Raw genomic sequence first — 5,303 nt, 5'->3', positions numbered from 1 at the left:
TCTCCTCTGGAGATCTTGGGCATACATGTACATACACCCAGCGTGAGTTTAAGCCACCGGGTCTGGGACTCGAACAGCAGTTGACTACGTGGGAGTCCAGTGACACAGGCATTATACCAACTGCTGGTCCCACCATGTTTAACAAGTGTTTGAATTTTTGTTCTTTCCTTGACAAGGCTAATCTAACTATTTGATTCAGCTATACAAGGAATTAAATGATCATGTCTTGGAGGTAAACTAATTTCGGTAATCTAGTGACAAATAAGCTCTGTTTTTTCCTTCCACATTTCCATAATTTGAGAACCCAAAATTATCTCTGTACAAATCTCCATAAATCAGTCTGAATTAGAAAGCTATTATAAACTAGTATTAAATTTACTGAGGGCTTGACATATTTGAGCATCCTTTGAGGTGGTCATACACCAAAATAAGTTCTAATAATGCTAAACGATACTACTGATAATCACACAAGCACTTCTGATTTTTACAATAGTCAATAGACTTTACTGTAATAGAGTTGAATAGAATTTCCTTAAGAACCTCCGAACTTTGTCGCTTATTAGCTTTCAGCACTAGAAATGTAATATGCTATGTGTTGGAGACCACTGTGGGTGATGATGGCCCAGATCTGCTGAAGAACATCTTAAGTGACCTGGCACTGAGTCCTCAAGCACAGGTGACTGCACAGTCTCCTGTAACCCATTTCCCAGAGAAGTGAGCCAATACCACTGAGCTAATATGTCCTGTGTTCTACATAATATCTCTTACAAAGCTACACGAGTACCTCTTCAACTTCCTTTTTAAAGACGTTCTTGCTTATGGAGAAAATCTGCTGTTTGTTTGTTCATCCTTTCCTGTTCACTGTACATTTACAGAATTTTCCGTCATAATTATATATGGTAAATTTTATTAACAAAAGACCACCTATTTACTTCAAAGTACTATATTGCTTGTAATCTGACCTTTGACACAGTGAATACAGAGCACAAGAGAAGTCTATATTCGAGAGTTCTCTTGGATCCCCAGCCCCCTTCTCTGTTAAATTTATCTCGACTACAAGTCTTCTAATACTCACACCACTCGGCATCTCTGTGTCTGTGGCAGATATGTTCACACGATAGTTTCCTGATTTCAAAGTAACATTCCTTTTGTGTGGTGGTCACTTATACAGCTTTGTAAAGGCCAGGTTCCTCCCATATTTTCATTTATTTTTGCTTATCCAATAAACATATATTTGCTACCTGAAACTGAATTAATAAAGTTTAGTCAAGCAAGTCGTATTCCTTTTTAAGTGTATTTATTTCTCCCATTAGAGAAGCAGAAAGAAATGAAGAGAAGTCACCCCCAACAGGCTCTCCATGCCACAATCTTTGCCCAGTCACAGCCGTATGTATGTGGTGTTCCTGGAGCACTCAGGAAGGTCCCAGGATATGAACCCAGGACTCTTCCACACGGGTGTAGCTACATTACCATTGCACCACCACTTGGCCCCTAAGCAAGACATATTCTAATGTTAATTATTTTATTTTATTTTTTTACAGACTTGCCAGTGACTACATGTGCTCATCAGGAAGGGGAAGAGAGAAAGACAGAGATAGAGAAAGAAAGAAAATGAGCAAGCACCCCCATGGGGAATGGTCATGCTGTAGTCCCTTCTCCACTTCTCCCAGCTTTCAAAATTTGGTGGGTGCACCCACATGCACCTGGCATGATTTTAAGCTGCCGGTCTAGGACTGGAACAGCATAGTTGGCTATATGAGATACAGCTCACATACTCACTAGGCAATGGGCTGGCCCTCTAATGCTAATCTTAAAATCTCTATTTATCTGACAGAGTTATAGGACAGTTGGTCAATGAGATCAAATCAGTTTTCTTCAAAAAGGCATTTGAGAAAAATATTTTATATTAGAAAACATGCGATTGATAGACCAATAAACTCATTGTTGTTAATAACAGGAGGGAATTTTTGTTTTAATTTTGACTGTTCCTATAGTAGAAAAAAACTTAACAATAATGTGTTCCCCAAATAGGTGAATGATATTATAACATGTTGATCCTCACTGAATGGCAAATCCTGCTAGAATGGCAGTCACATGGTATAGCAACATAAAATGGGCCTAGGAAACACGGTGACGCGAAGAACACGAAATTGCATGGGCACACTGCTGTACCTTCTCTGCACTGTCTGAATTCTTCGCGAGCCCCATATATTCCAGTTTCCGCAGTTTCTGAGTACACATTTTTGTTTTCAGGGACCTTGGACCCTGTCCCTCACCCTTCCATCTTCAGTCTCCCTCCTTTTCCTGCCCCTATTTCTGTGAGTCACCAGGGATCAGCGTCTCACCAAGCCCTGAAGACAGGCAGCTCCCGGTTTTACGCTCTACCTCCATGTCAGTTTGCCTCTGTGGATGCCAGGGTTTTTACAAGTGAAAGTTAAATTCCTTTGTCTCATTCCCTAAGCTTTGTCTAGATGTTACACTTTTTTTTTTTCTTTTTCCTTCTTTATCATTATGCTCAATGACTAAATTGGTTTGTTTTTCATGTCTAAGAAAACCACACAAACCATGTAGGAAAAGCTTTCAAAGGACATCTTTGTTTAATGACTCCATCTGCTGGACAGTGTCATTACTGCTCTTAAAAAATATTATTAATACTTTCTCATTCACAGATGATAGTTATACGTATTAACTTTTTTAAAAAAAATTACCAAGCACAACATGTGCATAGGCTACACAAGTCTCTAGAGGCACAATATTTAAGAAACATTCAGTGCTCGCTTTGGCAGCATGTATACTAAAATTGGAACGATACTGAGATTAGTATGGCCCCTGCAAAAGGATGGCATGCAAACTCGTGAAGCATTTCATATTTTCTTTTTTTCATTTTTTTTTTTGGAGAGGTTTCGCTATAAGGTGCGTGTGCTCCCCAGAAAGACAAAGAGCGATAGAGAGACAGAAAGAGAGAGGACACCCGCCCCCTCGCGGGGGGATGGCCACACGGCAATCCCTTCTCCTCCATTCTCCTCTGGGATCCTGGGCATGCACGCACACTGGCCTGGCATGAGTTTAAACCACCAGGTCCGGGACTTGAACTGCGGTCGACTACATGGGAGTTCAGTGACAGAGCCATTACGCTAACTGCTGGTCCCGTGTTTTATATTTTCAAACAACAAGGTCCTGGAATTTGATAGAAAGTGGATGAATGTGGAATATTTGTTGCTGAGTGAAGCAAGTCAGGCTATGAAAGAGAGACATTGCATGTCTCCACTTAACATATACCGACTGTTTGCATTCTATGGTAAAGGCTGAAAGAATGAAGAACATAAAAGTATTAAAAATTGTAATGGACACTAGAGACAAAGTGCAGAGAGTGTGAGAGGGGAAAAGCGTAGGAAATTTTGGGAAAATGGGGAGGTAAGACACTTGTGGGACACAGATAAGGTCTATTATCTGTTAATGAGGATGTGTATAGTATTCTCAGCTAGGCTAGACTGAGGTGTATATCATGTTGGGTAAAGTCTCTTCACAATCTAAATGATGTATAGTGATTTAATGTATGAATAATAATAATAAATATACAAATAAATTTTTAATAAAAGAAAAAACATTCAGGGAATTTGACCCAGGAATGAAACTTTTAGCTGCATTGTGAGGGTGTCTGGAGGGAGAACTTTCTGGCCCTCTGAGTTTTTCCTTTCTCTGGTATGCTGCAATTGCTACTCTTGCCCCTCAAGAAGAAATTTCATTCTCTGGCATGTTTCTTTAGAGCCAATGGCCAATGGATATAGTCTAGCAATTTATTTGCACACAAGGCCCTGTGTTAGAGCTTCTCCGTTGTTTGAGGCTACCTGTTTTTACTTAGCTAGAGGAATGTAGCTGTCCTTATGTAAAAAGAAGACCCTGTAGCTCAGACTGCAGCTTTGGATTTGAAGAGAGAGAGTATGGGTCTTTTTTCCTGTGCTTGCATTTTTTTCTGTCTACACCGGATTTTCCTAAAATGCCATTAAGAGGTCTCTAACATTTTAGGCTGTTCCAGCTGCCCTGGCAGCAGTGGTAGAGTCTTCTGACTATTATGAGGTCTCTAACATTTAAGGCTGTTCCAGTTGCCCTGGCAGCAGTGGTAGAGTCTTCTGACCTTTTCTTCTAGACACTAATGACTCCCAAGACTTACAGGATCCTGAGAAGCGGGGAGATCTGACTATCTTAAAAAGAATACAGCATAAATGGAGAAAAGCTGGAAGTTTTCTCACTAATAAGTGGAACAAGACATGGTTGCCCCCTTTCTCCATTCCTTTTCAACACAGTACTGGAAGTCTAAAACAATGCAATTAAACAAGAGAAAAAAATTAAAGGCATTTGAATAAGAAAAGAAGGTGAATTGTCCCTATTTACAGAGGACATTATTATATACATAGAAAATTCAAAATAATTTATTTAAAAAAAACTCTTATAAGTGATAAATTCAGTAAAGTGGCAGGACACAAAATCAATGTCCAAAAACTTGTATCATTCTCATACACCAACAATTCAGACTCAAGAAAAGCAATCCCATTTCAATAGCCACACACACACAAATGAATGAATAAACCTAACCAAAGAGGTGAATGATGAATGACCTCTATAAGGAAAAATATAAAAACTGAAAAAAGAAATTCAGTGTGATACAAAATAATGGAAAGACATCCCATGCTCTTGGATTGGAAGAATTAATCAAAATGTCAGTTCTGCCCAAATTAATTTATAAATTCAGTGTATTATTCTGATCAAATACCAGTCACAATCTTCTCACACACACACACACAAATCATAAAGCTTATCTGGAATTATAAAAGGCTCCAAATCACCAACACAAATCAATGCAAAAAGAGCAAAGGAAATACAGAATGGCTACCGGAAGAAGGGATAGACTGACCTGTGAGCAGGTGACCTGTTGCAGAAAAAGGGACTGTCGTTGTTACAAGGATTTCTTCCTTATTTTGCTCTAAATATGTTTGAATATATGTATATACACACTCTCACTTCAAAAAGTGCCTGGAAAATGCATACTTAGGAGAAGCTTTTTGCACTGGAACCAGCAGGTGGCATAATGGCTATGTTGCTGGACTCCCACATGGCTGGCCACATTTCAGGTCCCAGATCCGGAGGCTTGAAACTCACATCAGACACGTGTGTGTATGTGCCCAAAATCCCAAAAGAAGAATGGAGGAGAGGGGATTGCCGCATGGCACTAGCTCACTCTAGCTCTCTGTCCCTCTAGCTCTCTCTGTCTCTCTGGCAAGCACATGTGCCCTATAGCAAAAATC

At 39.7% G+C, this 5,303-nt stretch overlaps 1 non-coding gene across 1 annotated transcript; it reads left to right on the top strand.

The window, feature by feature from the left end:
* The first annotated feature begins 2,770 nt into the window (after nt 1-2,770).
* On the top strand, nt 2,771-2,874 carry LOC114010041 (U6 spliceosomal RNA). Its single transcript, XR_003551435.1, has one exon. It is a non-coding gene; the product is annotated as a U6 spliceosomal RNA (small nuclear RNA).
* Nucleotides 2,875-5,303: the final 2,429 nt, after the last annotated feature.

The sequence above is a fragment of the Tupaia chinensis genome, unplaced genomic scaffold (genome assembly GCF_000334495.1).
Source record: "Tupaia chinensis unplaced genomic scaffold, TupChi_1.0 Scaffold000058_1, whole genome shotgun sequence".
NCBI lineage: Eukaryota > Metazoa > Chordata > Mammalia > Scandentia > Tupaiidae > Tupaia > Tupaia belangeri.
The sequence above is the reverse complement of the archived record's forward strand: the minus strand, read 5'-3'. Positions and strand labels throughout refer to the sequence as shown.